Here is a 23,195-nt window from a genome sequence, read left to right on the forward strand (position 1 = left end):
TTCCATGATGTATCTCTAAAGTCTAAAGTCACTTTATGTGTTTCACTTGAGATTATGGAACCCACTGGATACATTACACTGGAGATGAAAGGAAATGATTAGTCATTTTAGACCTGGAAAGTTATTTGCAATGCACTTGTTCCTAGTTCCGTAATTAGGTTGCAAATCTGCCACTGTGGGAAGCAGGTGCTGACTTATACTGGAGATATGTCAAAGGCCAAACGGTTGCCTGGAGATGTCCGTGGGCCTGGTTGTTGTTGGTTATGCGGCATGGTGGCGCAGCAATAGAACTGCAGTCCCACAGATCCAGAGACCCGGGTTCGATCCTGACTACGGGTGCTGTCTGTACGGAGTTTGTACATTCCCCCCTTGACCATGTGGGTTTTCTCTGGGTGTTCCGGTTAATTGGCTTCTGTAAATTGTAAATTGTAAGTTGTCCCTAGTGCGTATCATAGTGCTAGTGTGTGGGGTGACCGCTGATCGGCATGGACTCAATGGGGCCAAGGGCCTGCTTCCACGCTGCATCTCTAAAACAAAAGGTGCTGCCATCCGTTTTGGGCTCCATTCTGCAATAAACCGCACCATTGGCTGTGACACACTTTATAGCATTCTTAACACACGAGAGCTGCAATGTAATTGAAGCCTTGTTCGTTATTTCAAGCTTTTAAAACATAAGTATCCTGTAACCTAATCAATAATTACTGATTTATCTGTATGCTGAGAACGGAGACAAAGTTCTCCCCTTGCTTGCATAGATTCTCTCCTCCAACAAAATCACCAAAAAAAAGGTTATTTTGCTGTTTTTCTGCCACGTGCAAATTTGCAGCCATTCTGATCAAGAGAGCCAGTTGTGGCTCTATGCTTAATCTTCTCACCTCCGAATACAAGGATGTGCAGATAGACACAAAATGGTGGAGTAACTCAGCGGGACAGGCAGCATCTCTGGAGCGAAGGAATGGGTGACGTTTCGGGTAGAGATCCTTTAGAGATACAGCATCGAAACAGGACCTTCAACCCACGGAGTCCATGCCGACCATCGATCACCCATTTACACTGGTTCCATGTTACCCTCCTTTCTCGTCCATTCCCGACATGCAAGGGGCAAATTTACAGAGCTCAATTAAACTACAAAACTGCACGCTTTTGGGATGTGGGAGCACCCAGAGAAAACCCAGGCAGTAACAGGGAGAACATGTCTTTCCAAACTTTTAAATCTTTCTTTTATTACGTTAATTTGAGCGATGACTCATAGAATACACAGTAAGATGCATCCATCTGTCTAAATATAAACTACCGAGTGATGTTGAATTACATTAATGATTAACCAGAAGAGAGCACAGATTCTGTAATCTGATTTCAAGTAATTGTTATTTTTTTTTGTAATCCACTTCTGCTGACCCAAGCAGTTGATAGGGATCAAAGTAATTTGTCTGTGAGTTCCCTAATTCAATCTAAATTTAAATAAATTAATCCCTTAACAATTCACTCCAAATAGAAACAACACAAGAATACACTAGAAAACAAATTTCCACAGAAGTATTTGAACCACACTGTGGTCCAGGTGGAATATCATATTAAATGTACTCTTTTCATATGTCCAAGACATGAAGACTTGCATTAATATAATGCCTTTCAGTATTCTTACAGGACATCACAAACTGTATTGTAGACTATGAAGGGCTTTTAAAGGGTAGAAAATGCCCTGTAAAAATGGCAGCCAATTTGTATGCAGTAGACACACATAGACATCAAAATAATAATGAGCAAAAGTGTTCCTTTCCGATAATTTTGAATGACCAGAAATTGTTCATATTAAATTAGGGGGCGGCACAGTGGGGCAGCGGTAGAGTTGCTGCCTCACAGCGCCAGAGACCCGGATTCAATCCTGACTATGAGTGCTGTCTGCACAGAGTTTGTACGTTCTCCCTGTTTTCTCTGAGTGCTCCGGTTTCCTCCCACATTGCAAAGACATGGGTTAATTGGCTTCTGTAAAATTGTAAATTGCCACTAATGTGTAGGATAGAGCTGGTGTACGGGGGATCGCTGGCTGGTGAGGACACTGTAGGCTGAAGGGCCTGTTTCTGCACTGTATCTTTAAAGTCTAAAGTCTAAAGGAGTTCTGCAATGTGGGATTGCAGTGGGGCAGGAGCAGGCAGAAACAGTGTTTCCACCAACGCAGTTGTGTTTATGGATTTTGGGGAGAAGGTAAAACGGGGCCGTGTGGGGCTGGGTAACGATAAGGTTGGAGGCTGTGGAGGGCAGACAGCCGGAAATCATACATGCATCATATGAGGGGGTTTGCAGTACGATCAGAGGTACGATGTTTTGTAGGAGAAAATTAACCATGGCCTTCCCTGTCCACTCAGGTGGATATTAAACATCCTGGAGCACTACTTTGAAGAACAGTGAGGAGGTTATTCCTGTTAACCTGACAAATTAATCTCTTAAACAACATTCACATAAATAATTCAACTTTAAAAAAATCCGTGAATGGAAATTAAAAACAAACTGCGATGCTGAAAATCTGAAATGAAAACATAAAACTCTGACACCATTTATGGAAAGAGAATGTTTCAGATTTAGGACAGTTTAGATCTGGGAAAGAGATAATGGGAGAAGTGGGAGAAAAGATGGGGGGGGAGGGGGGGAGGGGGGAAGGGTAAAACAAACGGAAATATCTGTGGTAGGGTGAATTCAAATGCACTTGTGAATGCAATTCCAAGCGCACTGTGCTTTTTTGTCTATGGAATATGTTGTTAATGATGAGGCTGTGGGAATTATATAGAAACATAGACATAGAAAATAGGTGCAGGAGGAGGCCATTCGGCCCTTCGAGCCAGGACCGCCATTCATTGTGATCATGGCTGATCATCCCCAATCAATAACCCATGCCTGCCTTCTCCCCAAATCCCTTGATTCCACTAGCCCCTAGAGCTCTATCTAACTCTCTCTTAAATCCATCCAGTGATTTGGCTTCCGCTGCCCTCTGTGGCAGAGAATTCCACAAATTCACAACTCTCTGGGTGAAAAAGTTTTTTCTCACCTCAGTTTTAAATGGCCTCCCCTTTATTCTAAGACTGTGGCCCCTGGGTCTGGATTCGCCCAACATTGGGAAAATTTTCCCTGCATCCAGCTTGTCCAGCCCTTTTATAATTTTATATGTTTCTATAAGATCCCCTCTCATCCTTCTAACTCCAGTGAAAACATTGAAATGATATTTGCCTATATCAGCCCAACAAACATATTTTGTCTTATCCTTTTGGAGATATTCCCTTTATGCTGCCCATCCATTCACTGCCCTCTCTCCGAATGAAAACTAGTTTGGTTTCTCTCTTTGCCACTTCTACGAAGGGTGCTGAATGGGAAATGTTAACTGGTTCTCCTTTCACAGTCGCTGCACGTCCTGCTGAATCTTCCAGGCATTGTAGTTAAAACAAAATCATCTATTCATTCCCGTTTTTAAATAATGTACTCAATTGCCAAGTTTCACTGGCAATAAAATAAGTCTTTGTCTCAATTTCTTCATAGAACAGACCTAGTTTAAGTGGTTCAGGTGTCTACCATTCTTTGGTAGATGTAGCCGACTAGATATTTGGGCTGTAGAAACAAGAAACTGCAGATGCTGGTTTTTACAAAAGATAGACACAAAGTGCTGGAGTAACTCAGTGGGGTCAGGCGGCTTTTCTGGTGAAAAAGGACGGGCGACATTTTGGATCGGGACCTTTTTTCAGACTGAAGATAGGTCACAAGCCAAAAGATCACCCGTCTCTTTTCTCCAGAGATGCTGCCTGACCTGCTGAGTCATTTGGGCTCATAAAGAATGTTTCACTAGCTACTGGTGACCTTCAGAAGGCAGCGTGTGATTGTTCCAGTAGTCAATAGCCAAACACTGATGGACACAGAGAGATGGGAACCAAGTGAGAAAGTGGATGAGACAAGGACAAGCTACGACCTGACTCAACGATGCAGCAAGCCCAAGACTGAGATAAATGGCATACTTTTTCTGATGTTCCTTTCATTCTTTTTATCTCCAAATCACTGCTGTTAATCCATTTTGTTCATCGTCTTGGTAGTCTTTGGAAAATAGCCCACAGACAGCAACAGAAAGTGAGGTAGCAGTTGTAATTAGAGGACTAAGTATTTGTGTGATTGATGTCTCTCTTGTTGGTTGGTCCTGATAGAAAAATGTACCTCTGCATCTTGGCTAGTCTTGGCATTATCTATCACTTGTTTAAAATCTATTTCCTTTTGCACCAAAAATAATATGAAACTGCTCCAATTTAATTATCCTTTCAGTGCAAACACAAACCCTGCAAATTAACTGCATGGAGGGCCGGTGATTTATTTGATGGTACAATTTAAAATACGCTGACAGAGCCTGATTATTTCCTCATTGAAATCAGGACCAAGAGAGAAGAGCAAGAGCGTGGTTTGGAAAACAAAACCTTACTGTTTGAATCATCGCCTTTCTTATGGTCTTATGTTCCCGATCTATAACCCACAATGTAGACAATAGACAATAAACAATACACAATAGGCAATAGACAATAGGTGCAGGAGGAGGCCATTTGGCCCTTCGAGCCAGCACCGCCATTCAATGTGATCATGGCTGATCATTCTCAATCAGTACCCCGTTCCTGCCTTCTCCCCATACCCCCTGACTCCGCTATCCTTAAGAGCTCTATCTAGTTCTCTCTTGAATTCTGAGGCAGAGAATTCCACAGATTCACAACTCTCTGACTGAAAAAGTTTTTCCTCATCTCAGTTCTAAATGGCCTACCCCTTATTCTTAAACTGTGGCCCCTTGTTCTGGACTCCCCCAACATTGGGAACATGTTTCCTGCCTCTAACGTGTCCAACCCCTTAATAATCTTATACGTTTCGATAAGATCTCCTCTCATCCTTCTAAATTCCAGTGTATACAAGCCTAGTCGCTCCAGTCTTTCAACATATGATAGTCCCGCCATTCCGGGAATTAACCTAGTAAACCCACGCTGCACGCCCTCAATAGCAAGAATATCCTTCCTCAAATTTGGAGACCAAAACTGCACACAGTACTCCAGGTGCGGTCTCACTAGGGCCCTGTACAACTGCAGAAGGACCTCTTTGCTCCTATACTCAACTCCTCTTGTTATGAAGGCCAACATTCCATTGGCTTTCTTCACTGCCTGCTGTACCTGCATGCTTCCTTTCAGTGACTGATGCACTAGGACACCCAGATCTCATTGTACGTCCCCTGTTCCTAACTTGACACCATTCAGATAATACTCTGCCTTCCTATTCTTACCACCAAAGTGGATAACCTCACACTTATCCACATTAAACTGCATCTGCCATGCATCTGCCCACTCACACAACCTGTCCAAATCACCCTGCAACCTCATAGCATCTTCCTCACAGTTCACACTACCACCCAGCTTTTGTATCATCTGCAAATTTGCTAATGGTACTTTTAATCCCTTCATCCAAGTCATTAATGTATATTGTAAATAGCTGCGGTCCCAGCACCGAGCCTTGCGGTACCCCACTAGTTACTGCCTGCCATTCTGAAAGGGACCAATTTATCCCCACTCTTTGCTTTCTGTCTGTCAACCAATTTTCGATCCATGTCAGTACCCTACCTCCAATACCATGTGCTCTAATTTTGCCCACTAATCTCCTATGTGGAACCTTGTCAAAGGCTTTCTGAAAGTCTTTGACAAGCCAGAGCGCAAGGCCAAAGGAAATAGGACCAGGCGTTGGCCAAGTGGTCCTTCAAGTTTGCTCTGGCTTCAAGAAGATCATGGTTGATCTGATCAGTGACATTTTCCTGACTGAACCCAATAATCCTAGATTGACATAGAAATTTAAAAAAATCTCGATCCAAATAGAAACGAAAGAGACACAGGGGTACAGACACAGGTGGCACAGGTGTAGAGCTGCTGCCTTACATAGTCAGATGCCCGCGTTCAATCCTGACTATGGGTGCTGCCTGTATTTGTGTGTTAGCCAGTATCTGCAGTTCTTTGTTTCAACACAATGTCCTGGATAGAGTGGATGTGAAGAAGATGCTTCCACTAGTGGGAGAGTCTAGGACCAGAGGCCACAGCCTCAGAATAAAAGGGACGTATCTTTAGAAAGGAGATGACGAGGAATTTATTTATTCAGAGGGTGGTGAATCCGTGGAAATCATTGTCACAGAAGGTTGTGGAGGCCAGGTCAATAGATATTTTTAAGGTGGACATTTACATGTTCTTGATTAGTATGGATGCCAGGGGTTAGGGGGAGAAGGCAGGGGCATGGGGTTGAAAGGGAAAGATAGATCAGCCATGATTGAATATCAGAGTGAGCTTGATGGGCCGAATTGTCTAATTCTGCTCTTATAAGCTATGAACGTATAAACTTAGGAAATAACTGTTTTTTATACTGGACCTTTCACAGTTGCAGGGTATTCCAAAAAAAACCATATTCCTTCTGAGGCCTTTTCAAAGCTAGGTTGCAATGGAAGGAATGCACTGTTAATGTCAACCCGACAAGCTTCCACAAACCATGATGCACCAACGTCCAGCAACCTCTGTTACTGATATTGGTTGATGGATAAATATCGTCTAGGACACTAGGCCTAATTCACCTGCTTTTTTGGGGATCTTTTATGTCTACTTTGGAGGGTTTACTTAAATGTCTGATGTTAACCATGGCAAGATGACAAAAATAGTGTGGCTGTAAGACAGTACACCTATGCCTCACACTGCCTCGGCAAGGCCACCAACATAACCAAGGACCAGTCTCACCCCGGTCACTCCCTCTTCTCCCCTCTCCCATCAGGCAAGAGGTACAGAAGTGTGAAAATGCACACATCCAGATTCAAAGACAGTTTCTTCCCAGCTGTTATCAGGCAACTGAACCATCCTACCAACAACTAGAGAGCTGTCCTAACCTACCATCTACCTCATTGAAGACCCTCAGACTATCTTTAATTGCACTTTTCTGTACTTTATCTTGCACTAAACATTAGTCCCTTTATCCGGTATCTGTACGCTGTGGACGGCTCGATTGTAAACGTGTTTCGTCTTTCCGCTGACTGGTTCGCACGCAACAAAAAAGGTTTTAAATGTTTGTAACTCGGCACATGTGGCAATAAGCGGAACTAAACTAAAGTACACTCACGCTTCCAGTAGAGTTGCTGCTCCAATGGTCCAGGTTCCATCCTGACATCCGGTGCAGTCTGTGTGGAGTGTGCATGTTCTTCAGGTGCTCCAGATTCCTCCCGCAACGCTAAGACATGTGAGTTGGCAATAGTAAGTTGCCCCCAGATTAGGTGGTGGCGTGGCTGTTGTGAATATGAAGAGATGGATTCTAGAGAACATAAGTTTGTGAATTGGGCTCATCTGTGAGCCAACATTGGCTGAATGGGCAGAACGGTCTCCTTCTACATTGTGAGGAAATATGGAGACTATCTCTGCAACACCAAAAGACTGGATACAAGCCTAGTATTACAGTTTCCGGTAGCAAAAGTGAGATTTGGACCAAAATATTCAGCAGCCACTCGTTGAAGACTGATACTTAAACTTGATGGTGTAGTGGGTGCGGTCACCGCGGTAATCAGGCCAGACGCCAGGTGAGTAGTTAATATACTTTATTACCTAAGGCACCAAACACCGCACTCAAGAACTCATGAGTCGACACACCCAAAACCTTTTATAGTCCCAGACCACCTGACCCAAGGGAACTGACCCAGGAAGTGACCTAATCCCTCCCGTCCACTGAGTGCCGAGTGGAATGACCAAGGGAGTGGCCTAGCCCCCGGGCGCCGCCACAGGACCCCCCCCCCCAAGAACCGAAGGCACGAAACGGACAGGGGGACGGACGAAACGGCCAGCCCGTGTGCGCGCCACGGCGGGCGCAGGAACCGGAACCACCCCGCCAGGGGAAGGCACCCACGGGAACTCCGGGGGTAAGGGCACAGGCTGAGTCCACAATCTGGGGCGGCACAGTTACACAGCGGTAGAGTTGCTGTCTTACAGCGTCAGAGACACTGGTTCAATCCTGACTACGGCTGCTGTCATTTGTACGTTTGTACAGAGTTTGTACGTTCTACCTGTGACCGCCTAGGTTTTCTCCAGGTGCTCCGCTTTCCTCCGACACTCCAAAGACGCACAGGTTTGTAGGTTAATTGGCTTCTGAATATTGTCCATAGTGTGCAGGATCACCCATGTATGGGTGATCACCAGTGATCTAATATATGGGTGATCACTGGTCGGCAGGGACTTGGTGGGCCGAAGAGCCTGTTTCCATGCTGCGTCTCTAAACTAAACCTCAACTGGCATCAGTTTCTTCTTAGTAGCATGGCTGACCATTATTCCACTTGTCGGAGTCCAGTGGAAAGGCATTATATTGTGTGTTGCAGTATTTACTAATCAAATATATACATGTACAATAGCAGGGGGTGGCAGGTGAGCTGGGGGAGGGGGAGGGGTGGGGGTGGGGGGGGGGGGGTAGGAGTGCATCATTGAACAGCGATCAAGAGTGATGATTGTGAAAGACATTCCTTCCTGCTTTATTTCAATGTCCCATCCTGTGATCTCCTGTCTCTACAAACAATGGTTCAATGGTTCTTTATTATCACGTCTGGACTGCACAGTGAAATTCTTTTTGCATGGCTAGCGCAGGCACGTTTAGCCATATTTTGGCGCCATTCACGCAAAGACAAAGTCCAAAGTCCAAAATCCTTCCACATGCTGGAGCGCCCCCGATCCAGGTAACCCCGAGACTGCTGCAGGGCCTCCTCCGTCACCCTCGACCGGCTCAGCTCGCCAACTGACGTACAAATGTTTGATCATGGGCATACCATGTTACAAGGCACATTTGGGTACATTTTGCCCATGAACCACTGGAATTAATCATATAGATATCAATGAAACGCTCCCACCGATCTTTAGGTTAGAATTAAACGTCCCTTTATGGTGCAAAGTTGTAATAGGAGGTTTACTGCGTTGAATCAGCAGAAGCTCAATATTAATCACCTTGTCTTGGCATGGAATGAACTGAAGACCAGTTCTGTGTGCATTTCTACATGACATTACACAGTTAATTTAACACCGCAACTGAAATGCTCCACAATTCTACAGTAACCCAAACTCTCCAAACTGTAACGCACTTTGACAGTCGCAACATAAACACAAGTGTCGTCAATGGACAGGGGCCACTAAATTTCTGTCCGCACCTAAAGAGAGACACAAAGTGCAGGAATAACTCAACGGGTCAGGCAGCATCTCTGGAGAACTTAGATAGGTGACGTTTCAGGTTAGGACCCTTCTTCAGACCTATCCGTGTTCTCCAGAGATGGTGTCTGAACCACTGAGTTACTCAAGCACTATTTGTATTTTTTTGTAAACCTGCAACTGCAGTTCCATGAATCTGCATTTACAGAGAAGTTTAATTGGATGTGTCTACACCAGAGATGGATTTACAAATGGAGACTAGCCAAACAGTTAATCAATTTCAAATCAAACCTCTGCGCTCCTTGTTGGTATTTTATTAGATTTATTGATCACTGATGATATGATAATCTTCTGAACTCCAATATTGATTCCTGGATATGTCCAAAAATGATTTACAGGAGGTGGAAAAATGCATATGACATTGGCCTGGAGGTGAGAAGAAATGCTTCCATTTTGTGACATCGATGTTGCATTCTACTTGCACAGTGGCCTAACAGGAATTTCTCTCCCTGTGGAATCTTGTAATGAGCTTTGACAATACAGGCACTTGTGTCCTCTGAAAAACATTCCTTAAGGGCCTGTCCTACTAAGGCGATCTTTTAGGCGACTGCCGGCGATTGTCATAGTCGTAGCAGGTCACCGAAAAAACGGCGACTGGACCCCCCCACGACAATGTCTACGACAAGATACAACAACCTACCACCTAGTCGACGTCAAGCTACGGCAAGCTACCGACAACCGGCGACCCAATCGTCGCGACTTAGGATATAATAATAATAATAATAATAATACATTTTATTTATATAGTGCTTTTCATATACTCAAAGACGCTTTACAGAGATTTTGAGAACATAGGGAAATTAATAAATAGATAAATAAGTAAATAAATAAATGAACAGAGAAAGGAGACAGAAGGTGAGGTGACCTTCAGTGGTTGAAGGCAGTACTGAACAGGTGAGACTTCAGCGATGTTTTGAATGTGGTGAGTGTGGGGGAGTCTCTAACGGTTTGGGGTAGTGAGTTCCATAGGGTGGGAGCAGCGATGGAGAAAGCCCTGTCCCCCCAGGATCTGAGTTTAGTCCGGATGTGGGGGGATAGGAGATTGGCAGCGGCAGAGCGGAGGGTGCAGGTGGGAGTGCGCCTGTGGAGGAGGTCGGTCAGGTAGGATGGGGCCAGGTTATGGAGGGCTTTGTAGGTTATGAGGAGGATTTTGTATTGGATTCTCTGGGGGATGGGGAGCCAGTGGAATTTATAAAGGACGGGGGTGATATGGTCACGGATCGGGGAGTGGGTGAGTAGACGGGCAGCGGAGTTTTGAATGAGGATATCCACCTACGACCGCACCTACGACAGCCTACAACCACGCAGGCGACGACCTACAACAACTGAAGTCAACCTATGTTCTCCCGCGACAAGGAACGACAAACTATGACCCTGTCGGCGACAACTGAAGACAATTCACGTCATTTTCGCCTCCGGTTTTGACGCCGGTTGACCTAGGTTGACGTAGGTTGACGTAGGTAGTCGCCAATGGAATTCACTGAAGTCAGCACCGGCGACAGCCTACGTCACCTGGCGACAACCTACGACAGGAGACATCAAGCTATGATCATTGACGTCAAACCAACAGTCGGCGAAAATATTTTAGCATTTCAAAATCCAGCGGCGACCAGAAAAACGCTACAAATCTTTGGAGACGACTCACGACCATACAGGTGACACCCCAGCGACCGTGTGGTGACAGCCTAGTCGCCTGTAGTCGCCTAAAAAATCGCCTGACTGGGGCAGGGGCTTTACGCTCACTCTGCCTAGGCGTGCAATATTTCCCTGTTGCCAATCATTTTAAGCCCTCTTCCCATTCCCACACTGACCTCTCTGTCCTGGGCCTCCTCCATTGCTAGAGTGAGGCCACATGCAAATTGGAGGAACACCACCTCATATTTTTCTTGGGTAGCTTACAACCCAGCGGTATGTATATTGAATTCTTCAATTTTCACTAACTTCACCTTACACTCTCCTTCCATCCCCCCTCCCTCCTTGCCCCCTTCCTCTACCCAAGTCGTTTTACCAGTTCCAGTGTATAAAACCATGAGAGGAATAGATCGCATAGTTGCACAGTCTTGTGCCCAGAGTAGGTTAATCGAGGACCAGAGGACATAGGTTTGAGGTGAAGGGGAAAAGATGTAATAGGAATTTGAGGTGTAACATTTTCACACAAAGAGTGGTGGGTGTATGGAACAAGCTGCCAGAGGAGGTAGTTGAGGCTGGGACTATCCCAACATTTGAGAAGGAGTTAGACAGGTACATGGATAGACAATAGGCAATAGACAATAGGTGCAGGAGGAGGCCATTCGGCCCTTCGAGCCAGCACCGCCATTCAATGTGATCATGGCTGATCATTCTCAATCAGTACCCCGTTCCTGCCTTCTCCCCATACCCCCTGACTCCGCTATTCTTAAGAGCTCTATCCAGCTCTCTCTTGAATGCATTCAGATAGGACAGGTTTGGAGAGACATGGACCAAACGCAGGCAGGTGTGACTAGTTGGGCTGGTTGGGCTGAAGGGCCTGTTTCCACGCTGTATCACTCTATGACTCTAAGACACAGTTCTCCATATTGTTTCTCTTGAGATCACCCCTTCCCCAGCCAACATTGCACCTACCAGACCCCGCCCTGACTGAGGTCATTTGTGGCCGGCCCTGAATGGCCCTGGTCTTTTCTCACCTCCAGCTCTCCACCTCACGACCCCAACCCAGACAGTTCCCGACCCGAAGCGTCACCCATCTTTTTTCTCCAGAGATGCTGCCTAGCTCATTGAATGACTCCAGCACTTTGTGTCTATCTTTTCAAAAATAATTCATTGAATTTAGAACACCTTAAAATGGATGTAAAATGGTATATAATTGAAAGTTGTTTTCCCACTGCACTCACTGAGAAAATGATTCTACGCCTCCTCACATCCAAGTAATTTGTGTATTTAGCAAATGCCTTCCAACATATCTTACCAGCAAGTATTAAATGGCTGGGAACACATTTCAGTTTTGAACTTGACTACAAATAATTTGCAAAAGAAGTATCTTTAAGTTTAGGTATCAGTTGTACTATAAATTCCCAATGCATTTTGCTTACTTTCACTGTGATTAGTTGTCAGTGTTTTTTTAATACTAGTTTAGTTTAGTTTAGAGATGTAGTGCGGAAACAGGCCCTTCGGCCCACCGAGTCCGTGTCGACCAGCGATCCCCGTACACTAGCACTTTCCTACACACCAGGGACTAATTACAATTTTTGCCAAAGCCAATTAACCTACAAACCTTTGGAGAGTCATTGGAGTGTGGGAGGAAACCCGAGGTCCTGGAGAAAACCCACGTGGTCACAGGGAGAATGTATAAACTCCGTACAGACAGAACCCGTAGTCAGGAACGAACCCAGGTCACTTGGTGCTGGAAGGCAGCAACTCTACCGTTACGCCACTGTGCGGCCCTGTACCATTAAATGTGTAATGTTGGGGAGAATGTCACAGAACTGCTGGTCAGTTCATTCAATGCCAAGACAAGGTGATTAAAATTGAGCTTCTGCTGATTCAGTGTGGTAAACTGTATTTAGTACAGACCCTCAGTTTGAAGAAGGGCCTCGACCCACAACATCACCTATTCCTTTTTTCCTGAGATACTGCCTGACCCACTGAGTTACTCCATTTATTTTGTGGCTATCTTCTAGCACAACCTTGTGCCATCAGGGAAATCAGATTCTAACCTAAAGATTCAGGATCGAACCCAGGTCTCCGTCGCTGTAAAGGCAACAACTCTACCGCTGTACCACGCAGGATAGAGTCTGCCTGAATATTGTGTTTGCAATGAAGATATAGTGAATAGGAAGATAGAACTGCTGACAGATTAAAAGCCAAGGTCAAAGCCAAATATAGAGAGGCAATGTATCTAGTCTTGCGAAGAAGCAACTATTTTCCAACAGGGGAATTGTTATTCAAGAGAATTGTTGTGTACAGTTTGCCTTTCACCATTACGGTACTTTCTTAAGATTCTTAATTAATCACAGTAATTATCTCAATCAGTTGCATTTACAACCCCAGGATGAATACACCTGACGGTGAGCTCGAGGTCCAAAAGTTCAAAGTCAACTATTGCTCCCAATATCCATCAATGGCGGCACGGTGGCGCAGCGGTAAAGTTGCTGCCTTGGAGCGCCAGAGACCCGGGTTCGATCCTGACTATGGGTCCTGTCTGTACAGAGTTTGGACGTCTACCTTTGACCTATGTGGGTTTTCTGCGGGTATTCTGATTTCCTCCCATACTCCAAAGACCTAGGTTAATTGACTTGGTAAAATTGTAAATTGTCCCTTATCTGTGTAGGATAGTGTCAGTGTGTGGGAGCGTTGGTCGGCGTGGACTCGGTGGGCCGAAGGGCCTGTTTCTGCGCTGTATCTCTAAACTAAAGACTAAAATTACTCACATGTATCCTTAAATATGATTTTATGAAATAAATTTTCCTAAATTATATTTAAATGTGTCAGTATTAATTTGTTCCATTCCCTATGGAGTCTTTCCACCGATTGACTACTTTTTCACTGTAACATTAGTTCCACAGATTAGCTTTGAACTTTGAATATAAGATCATAAATAAAATCAGACATAGGATGTTCAGCTCCTTTCCTCCGCTCTGGCCTGTAATAGCTTTGTGGCTGTTCTTTACCTCAGTGGCACTTTTGTATGGCAATCCAATTGCTTTGATTCTAGTTTATTGTCACATGCACCGAGGTACAGAGAAAAGCTTTTGTTGTGCGCTAACCAGTCAGGAGAAAGACTAATCATGATTATGATCGAGCCGCCACAGTGCACAGATACATGATAAAGGGAATAATGTTCAGTGCACGAAAAAGTCCAGTAAAGTCTGATTAAAGATCGTCCGAGTCTACAATGAGATCGATGGTAGCTCAGGATCTTCGCTCTCTAGTTGTTGGTTCCCCAAGTTATTGACCTCTGTAATGAAATATTTAAAGTACAGATCATATCTTTCATAGAGGCACAAGGAACTGCAGGTGTGGGCAAAAAAAACCCCAAAGTGCTGGAGGATCTCAACGGGTCAGGCGGCATCAGTCCAAAGAAGAGTCTCGATTCGAAACGTGATCTGTCTATTTCCCTTCACAGATGCTGCCTGCCCCACTGAGTTCGTCCAGCACTTTGATTTTTCCTCATATCTTTTGATTCTATTTTTCTGAACAGAATATAAAAGACTGTCAAGGCCTACACTATCTGGACCTTTTCTAAATCTAAAAAAAGCAGCGATGGCGTGCTTTCAGACTTGTTTCCAATAAGCACGCGCTTGTTAGCTCAGACATTCCAAAGCTAGGTCCTTTGAGTTCAAAGGTTTCAAAGGTCTTTTAATGTTACGTGTACCAATTAATGTACAGTGATATTCGATTACACTAAAGTTCTCTCCGTGAATAAAATGTTGCAGATGCCGGAAGTCTGAAGTCAAACAGAAAATGGTGGAAATATTCTGGAGGTCAGGCTGCATCCGTGGAGAGAGAATCAGGGTTAATGTCTCAGGTCAGGGAAATTTCATGAGAATTTCATGACAGCCTTAAGGAAAGATCGTTGACTGGAAGAAATAATCCTGTTTGAGTTCTCTCTCCACAAGTGAGGGCAGCACGGTGGTGCAGCGGTAGAGTTACCAGAGACCCACGGTGGCGCAGCAGCAGCGCCAGGGACCCAGCTTTGATCTTGACTACAGGTGCTGTCTGTACCGAGTTTGCACATTTTCCCCGTGACCTGCGTGGGTTTTCTCTGGGAGCTCCGGTTTCTTCCCACACTCCAAAGACATACAGATTGGTAGGTTAATTTTTGGCTTGGTAAAATTGTAAAATTGTCCCTCGTGTTAGTGTGCAGGGATCGCTGATCAGCGCGGACTCGGTGGGCCGAAGGGTCTGTTTCTGTGCTGTATCTCTAAACTAAAATAAAGTATTGGCTGACTTGTTGAGTATTTCCAACATATTCCGTTTCATTGGCGTTTGGACACAGAAGGTGGTAGCTAAATGGAACCAATTGCCAGAGGATGTGGTAGAGACAATGACAATAGTTTAAAAGAATTTGGACAGGTACTTAGAAAGGAAAAACCTAGAGGGATAATTATGTATTGCAGACAAATGGGTTTAGTTAGATAAGCATAGTTCAAATATAACTTAGGACCTCCGGTTCTTGATTCCTCTACTCTGGGTAAAAGTTCATTCACCCTATCTATTCCTCTCATGATTTTATACACCTCTACAAGATCACCCCTCATCCTCCTGAGCTCCAAGGAATGAAGCCCTAGCCTGCCCAATCTCTCCCTGTAGCTAGGAGTGTCGAGTCCTGGTGACATCCTCTTAAATCTTCTATGCACTCTTTCCAGCTTAGCAACATCTTTCCTATAGCAAGATGACCAAAACTGAACACAATGCTCCAAATGTTGTTTTTAAAATTTGAATTTGGTAAGGCCGTTACCTCATTGGAGACCCTCGGACTACCTTTGATCGGACTTTACTGGACTTTATCTTGCGCTTGCCCTGACACAGTTCTCCATACAGTTATTCACGTTATTCCCTTTATCGTGTATCTGTACACTGTGGACGGCTCAATTGTAATCATGTATTGTCTTTCTGCCGACTGGTTAGCACGCAACAAAAGCTTCTCACTGTACCTCGAAACACGTGACAGTGAACTAATGAATGACTATTGTCCTTAGAGAACTGAACACAAGCAACTTTAGTTTCATATTGTGGATGTTCTGTTGCTCTGAGCAGCATGACATATGCTGCTGTCAAATGGGGAACTAATGCGTGTTTGATTGAACTGTTACAAAAGAATTCACCACAAGGCCTTGAGAGCACTGAAGGTGATCTCCATCATCAGGCTGATGCTGTGTATGGGACTATTTAGCTTCCTCTCCTTGGGGACAAGATATTCTTCAACTGAAAGTGCTGAACACTGTACTGGATATCCAATAATGTATTGTACTACTCATGATTATTTTGATGTGCAAAAGGAAATACAAACAAGGGTATTAAAAAAATATTGCAAGCCTGCAACACACAGATATATTGCATTGTTGATCCGCCAAGGGTAATTAGCTTCCAATGCAAATGTTACAGTGTCTTCGATGGATTGTGAAAACAGCAATCCCCTCAGGAACCAAATCTGTGTGAGATTAGGATAATAAGCATAAGTGATTCAGACACTGGACTGGAAGAGTGGCACGGTGGCGCAGCGGTACAACTGCTGCGTTACAGCACCAGAGACCCGCGTTCGATCCTGACTACAGGTGCTGCCTGAACGGAGTTCGTACGTTCTCCCCGTGACCGTGTGGGTTTTCTCCAGGTGCTCTGGTTTCCTCCCACACTCCAAAGATGCACAGGTTTGTAGGTTAATTGGCTTCTCTAAGAATTGTAAATGATCCAAAGTGCGTAGGATATTGCTAGTGTATGGGGATTGCTAGTTGGCGTGGACTCGCTGGGCCGAAGGGCCCGTTTTCGCGCTAAATCTCTAAACTAAACTAAAAAGTTGGAACTAAGGTACGTTTGCTCTATTGTACATTGCAGCAGCTTCAAATCTGAGTAAGTTCATAGTTTAGTTTTGATTAGTTTAGTTTAGTTTGGAGATACAGTGCGGAAACAGGCCCTTCAGCCCACCGAGTCCACGCCAACCAACGATCACCTATGCACTTGTTCTATCCTACACACTGGAGACAAAACCAATTAACCTACAAACCTGCACAGAAGCCAATTGACAAAACCTATTGACAGCAGCCAATTAACCTGCAATCCTGCACGTATTTGTAATGTGGGAGGAAACTGGAGCTCCTGGAGAAAACCCACGCAGTCACAGGGAGAATGTATAAACTCCGTACAGACAGCATTCATAGTCAGGATCGAACCTGAGTCTCTGGCGTTGTAAGGCAGCAACTCTGCCGCTGCACAACTGTGCCTCTCTTCATAGGCTGTAATGTTAATGGGAATCCATAAAGTCATAAAGGGGAGTCATAGTCATACAGTGTGGAAACAGGCCCTTCAGCCCACTTGCCCATGCCAACCATCACGTCCCATCCACACTAGTCCCACCTGCCTGTGTTTGGCCCATATCCCTCTAAACCTATCCTATCCGTGTACCTGTCTAATTGTTTCTTAAATGTTGTGATATTACCTGCCTCAACCCCCTCCTCCAGCACCTGGTTCCATATACCTACCACCCTTTGTGTAAAAAAGTTACCCCTCAGGTTCCCCTCTCACCTTAAACCAATGGCCTCCAGTAGAAACTAACTTGTGCCCATTTAAATCGTTTAGAGCAATAAATTGTCCAGGCACTAACAAAGACAACCCTGATCAAACAAGCTAAAGGACATTTTTTTTAACAAAACATTGTGATTAGTTTCAACAGACTTGTAATAACATATGTCAACTGAAAAAGCAATTAAGCTTTAATACAGAAGCAAGATCTTGGATAAGGATGCACTAACTATTACAGAGACGCTTAATCAAAAGCTTAATAAATTCAAAAGTATTGAAATATATGTACGAGATTCAATAAAAGGTATTGATGCATGGAAGTATGAGAGACCTCAAATGTTTCACAGAGGCAGGGCTTGACTATTGATGTTAATAACTGCTACGTTACTGGAGGGAAGGTTAAACATTTGTTTCAGCTCAAGGTTCATTTTGATGGTTATGATGTACCTCTTGTTCCATCCCATCATTTATAAACATATATCTTCAATCGTCAGTTCAAGAAAGCAATTGCAACAATCCCTTGCCCACTACTGATTCCCACACAACGCAGCCCAGACCATCACGCAAACCAGCCTCCCTTTCATTGACTCCAGCTACACTTCACGCTGCCTCGGCAAGGCCATCAGCATAATCAAGGACACAGTCTCACCCCCGGTCATTTCCGCTTCTCTCCTCTACCATCAAGCAAGAAATGTAGAAGTGTGTAAACGCACAACTCCAGATTCAGGGACAGTTTCTTCCCAGGTGTTATCAGGCAATTGAACCATCCTCCGAACAACTAAAGAGCAGTCCTGAGCTACTAACTAGCTGATTGAAGACCTTTGGACTATCTTTAATCGGACCTATGGAAAAATGGGATGGCGGGTTACTGGAGTTTTACTGTATTAGTTCCGATCAATGACACCAGCAAGACGAGAAGGTAACCACAGTGCTACCTTACTGCTGTGAATGGTTCAATGGTTTAATGGTGCTTTTAACACACAGTGAAATTATTTTCTTACAAACAGTCCAGTAGAGTATTGTCATACCTAAGCATAGCCCCGATTAGTGAATTGTATGGAAATAGTCTACTGGTCCTGCATGCACGAGGTGCCATGTTTTGGCACCGTTTTCAATGACCAGTCCACACTCTAGTTGCTATGAGCACGGCACGGTGGCGCAGCGGTAGAGTTGCAGCCTTACAGCAAATGCAGCGCCGGAGACTCAGGTTCGATCCTGACTACGGGTGCTGTACTGTACGGAGTTTGTACGTTCTCCCCGTGACCTGCGTGGGTTTTCTCCGAGATCTTCAGTTTCCTCCCACACTCCAAAGACGTACAGGTTTGTAGGTTAATTGGCTGGGCAAATGTAAAAATTGTTCCTAGTGGGTGTAGGATAGTGTTAATGTGCGGGGATCGCTGGGCGGCGCGGACCCGATGGGCCGAAGGGCCTGTTTCTGCGCTGTATCTCTAAATCTAAATCTAAATCTAAATCAGTGCCTGAACCAGGTGCCCCAGGCTGCTGCAGCACACTGAACGACCTGACCCTCATTCATCATTTCTCCCTTTCCATAGGTTCCTGTTGCCCGCCAACCTTTTGGAAAGGCACAAATGAAGACTGTGGTTTCGGGACAAGTTTGCCATTAGTCTAGAGCAATCATCAGTTATTCACGTTGTCCTCTTTATCATGTATCTGTACACTGTGAATGGCTCAGTTGTAATCATGTATTGTCTTTTTGCTGACTGGTTAGCACGCAACAAAAGCCTTTTCACTGTACCTCGGAACACGTGACAATAAATAAACGAAATCCTCCTCCTTTAAGACTCTCCTGAAAACCTTGATCACTGTTTTGATCTCCTGCCATCCAAATCTCTTGGCTCTCTGTGTCTTTCTTTTTTAGTGATATTCTTACAGAGCACCTTAAGCTGTTTGGCCACATCAAGGTTAATAACAAGTGCAAATTGTTTTGAAACAGTATTGCATCTATTTACACCACAGAAACCGTGCTCTGCTGATGTATGCTTGTTAGGGTCGGCCACTGAAGAGGCAGCTACACATAGCCACATATTATGTTACAAAATGGAGAATAGTCTCATATTTTGTTACAACAGGGAGAATTGTAGTGACTGCAGTTAGTGCAGATACAGATTGCTAAGTAGGACCACTGTTATCAACTCACAGGTATCCTGAACACCAGAACTCATGACCCAAGAGGAAAGGATGGAATATCATAGAAACATAGAAAATAGGTGCAGGAGTAGGCCATTCAGCCCTGCGAGCCAGCACCACCATTCAATATGATCATGGCTGATCATCTAAAATCAGTATCCCGTTACTGCTTTTTCTCCTTATCCCTTGATTCAGTTAACCCGAAGAGGTAAATCTAACTCTCTCTTGAAAACATCCAGCGAATTGGCCTCCACTGCCTTCTGTGGCAGAGAATTCCACAGATTCACAACTCTCTGTTTTAAAAAGTTTTTTCTTTATCTCATTCCTAAATGGCCTATCCTTTATTCTTAAATTGTGTATCGGGTAAAAAAATCACGTGATGACCCAGAGTTGTCCAAAAGATGGCTAAACCATGGCCTTATACCTTATTAGATAGCGTGTCGGTTATGCCTATAATAAGCATATTAATTTGTTAGCATTATTAGATCTGTCATCAGCCAGGAATGAATTGATAAAATGTATGGTAATGCAAATTTTCCTTTGAACATAGAACATAGAACATAAAAACAGCACAGTACAGCTCTTTGGCCCACAATGTCTGTACCAAACATGATGCCAAGACTAACTCTTACCTGCCTGCACATAATCCACATCCCTCCATTCCCTGCATGTCCATGCGTTTCTATAAAAGTCTCTTAAATGTCACTTCATTTTGTGGACAAGTTGTCGAGGATTGACTGATTAATTGAAAGTTACAGGTTGGAAGGAGGCCCTGGAGCCCACCGAGCCACTTTTGCATCTGTTGTTGTTGTTCGTCCCTCGGGTTCGAAGATGACCATGACTTCACTTTCAGTTGGAGGATTGGTGACTGTGGGTCCGGAAGTGACTGGTGAGCCCAATCTGGGACCGGAAGGCACGCCCACACGTAGGACACAAGTGGATGGGTGCTGCAGTGGAAGTGGAGGTAGCCCGGGCCTTGCGCGTGGTGTGTTTCCTCTGGGCCTCTGCAGTGTGTCTGTTCTCTGCTGCATGTGGTGAGCATGCTACGCCAGGTTGGACGGTCCAGAGCAAGAGACTCCCAAGTGCTGAGGTTGATGTCCAAGTCTTTGAGGGACACTTTGAGGCAGTCCTTAAACCGTTTATTCTGTCCTCCTACTGAGCGCTTGCCCTGACACAGTTCTCCATACAGAAGCTGTTTTGGCAGTCGACTCTCGGGCATTCTGACGACATGGCCTGCCCATCTGGCTTGGGCTTTCCATAGTGTAAGGTTTGAGAAGTTTTCCCTCATTCGGAAAAGCAACACCAAAACCAAAGAGCTGCAGTTTGGACATTTTAAATGGGAGACTGGGGCTGATAGCGGAGAAAGGCTGCGGTCAGATTAACAAAGGATGTCACAATCCGTGGGTCCTAAAATGGCCGCAGGACCTCGTGACCAGCCACAAAAAGTAAAAACCTTACAACCCAGTCTCTAGGTTTCTGCAAAGCCACGGCCAGAACAATGGATGGGTATTGGCCATGCAGAAACCTGCGAAACCAGGTTGAAGTCCAGACACTGGGGCGCTGACATCAGCATACTCACAATGCCCCAAGCCGACCTAAACAGTTCATCTCGTTAAGGGGGCACAATAGCCCATAGAAAACTACCTGGTAGGTGATGGGAAACCAGTTAAACCCATCACCTCGCAACGAAATACCAATTAACACCATCTGGCCATCCCCGGTACCCCCGGACATAAGCGCAGATCAGAGAGAGAACTCATACATATCTTTTTGAACAAAGAGATTCCAAGATCTAGCGGGAGATAGGACGGGTCAGAATAGTATAACTGGCCACGACTTTTGGGTTTTAAACTGAAGAAGAACTCGGTGGAAGAAGAAATACTGCAAGAAAACCTGCAAGGAACGCAAGCCAGGAGGAAGAAAAGACAGGCAAGAAGAAGCGAAGTGCAAGAGAGAGGAACCGGCACGCAACTCGATAAGAAATACTGCAAGAAAACCTGCAAGGAACGCAAGAAACGGAAGGAAGAAACTCAGGGGACAAGCACGACCATCACGAAAAGCAGCGGAGAAGCAGCACGAACAGCCAGTAACCCCAGTAATAGCCCCGTGGTGAGCATGTACCCCGATCCTGCATATCCTGGACATAGTTTAGTGTAGAGGGGAGGGTGGTTTGAATAAACGTGGGTGTGTAAAGGAATATGTGTTGGACAATTTTGCGATGTGTCGTACGTTCCCCATCTTACAGTCGTGTATATGTCTTGTAGAACTGTGCGTTTTAGAATTCAGAGTAAAAGGTATTCATGTATATGTCTTGTAGAACTGTGCGTTTTATGATTCATAGTCAAAAGTATTCATGTAATTCGGTATGTGTCTTATAGATATGTCTTATAGAACTGTATAAGTATTGATGGACAATAGTCCCAAGCGCTCAATAAAAGCCTTTTCCATTTAAACCCTGGTCTTCAAATCTGGTCTGGTTGAATTTTTCTGCACTATCAACGCTCCTGCATCTAAGTCCAGTGTCTAGAACCGTAGGGGGTGAGTGGGTCGAACCACTCACGGGGAACCAGTGTGCGCGGCCTGGTCAAGGGATCAGAGCAAGGCACGGGGACCTTAGGTCGGGCGAAAGCTCGGCGCAGAAACCCCTTACAATAGGAGGGTGTGGACACTGGGGATTCCGGCCCGTTCCAAGACCTCTGTGTCGGGAATTTTGTCCTGCCACCTGATGTGAAGGAGTCTGCGTAGGCAGCTCAAGTGAAAGTGGTTGAGCTGCTTGGCATGTCTGCTGTAGACAGTCCAGGTCTCACTGGCATTTACTACCTACACAGTAGGAGTAATTTATAGCGGCCAATTAACCTGTAAATCTGCACGTCTTTACCAGGTGTTGTACCCTTTATCGTTATCTGTACACTGCGGATGGCTTGATTGCCATGTATAGTCTTCATGTATAGTCTTTAGTTTGGACAATTCATAGTTGTCAATGAACCTACAAAACAGAATACCTTTGATGGACACAAAGTGCTGGAGTAACACAATGGCTCAGGCAGTATCTCTGGAGAAAATGGATAGATAACATTTTAGGTTGGAACACTGTTTCAGGACTGATAGTGGGGAGGGAGGGTAGGGTGGGGGGTGGGGGGAGGGGAGCAGGGAAGCAAGAAACAAACAGCAGAATATCTTTGGATACAGGAGGAAACTGGAGCTCCCGGTGGGAACCTACACGGCAACAGGAAAAATGTGGACCCTCCATGTGGACAGCACCTGAGGTCAGGGTGGGACTTGAACCCCCAGCAGCCCACCCCAGGTGGCACAGCGGTAGAGTTGCTTCCTTACTGCGCCAGAGGCCTGGGTTGAATCCTGACTACCAGTGCTGTCTGTATGGAGTTTGTACGTTTTCCTTGTGACCGTGTGGGTTTCCTCCAGGTGCTCCGGTTTCCTCCTACACTCCAAAGACGTACACGTTTGTAGGTAAATTGGCTTCAGTAAAATTGTAAAGTGTAAATTGTCGCTGGTTGGCATGGACTCGGTGGGCCAAAAGGCCTGGTTCTGCACTGCATCTCTAAACTAAACTAA

This window comes from Rhinoraja longicauda, chromosome 20 (genome assembly GCF_053455715.1).
Source record: "Rhinoraja longicauda isolate Sanriku21f chromosome 20, sRhiLon1.1, whole genome shotgun sequence".
Taxonomy (NCBI): domain Eukaryota; kingdom Metazoa; phylum Chordata; class Chondrichthyes; order Rajiformes; family Arhynchobatidae; genus Rhinoraja; species Rhinoraja longicauda.